Genomic DNA, 948 nt, shown 5'->3' on the forward strand with positions numbered 1-948 from the left:
ATGAAATGATGTGAATTGGAGCTATAGAAATAAACTGAATAGAATTGAACAATTAGTCTCTAAAAAGAAGAAAGATTTTGATTTTGTTTCCAATAAAGAGTTAGATGGCAGCAGAAAGAGGTTCTGTTCTCAGACCAGGGAGGTCCAACACTGACAGCAGTTCTGGTTCTGATCAGCTTCATTTTCTCTGCAGAGTCATTAGATTCATGGAAATATCTGCAAATAGATCAAATTATGACCAATTAAAACATTTATCTTCAGTTGGTGGGAAAACAACAAAAAGACATTCAGAAAGATTTTTAAAAAACAGTTAATCAAATAAAATTTGTATTTAAATGATTTGAGTTTTAGCTTCTAAACTTCAATTAGCCCCAAAAGAAATTAAAAAAACTGACGGATGAGATTTCAAACTTTTATTCCTTTTGCATCCAAACCAACATTCCTGAATTTAGGAAACAAAAGAATCCTAATGAATTCCCAGCATGTAGCTTGTTGCTCAGTGTTTGTTCCATTGTGAATAAATATGTGAGGGAAGAGCAGTGGCTTAAAGACACATGAAGAAGAACCAGAACCAACAGGGTCCATTTAGAAAGCTGCACCGACCCAAACAAAGGTCACATGATCTACAGAGCTGCAACATCAACAACCTTTAAACGTCCTGTAGAACGTCTGCAGACCAACAACAGAACAACATGAAACAGAACCTGATAGACAGGAAGAACCTGACAGAACCAGCAGGTCCAGGGTCCTTTTTTCAGAATAAAAACACCTTGTTTGATCCTAGATTGAACCCCGAAGGAAGAAAAGTAAATATTTCTTTCCTTCGCTCAGTGGTTCCATCTCTGTTCCTCTTCTTGCTGCCACACCTGAACTACATAAACGGCTGATTACTGGATCAATTTCACTGCTTCTGGATCCACTTTGATACCAGAGACTTTAAAGGAAAAG

This window comes from Cyprinodon variegatus, unplaced genomic scaffold, assembly GCF_000732505.1.
Source record: "Cyprinodon variegatus isolate N-32 unplaced genomic scaffold, C_variegatus-1.0 Scaffold606, whole genome shotgun sequence".
In the NCBI taxonomy this organism is placed as follows: Eukaryota; Metazoa; Chordata; class Actinopteri; order Cyprinodontiformes; family Cyprinodontidae; genus Cyprinodon; species Cyprinodon variegatus.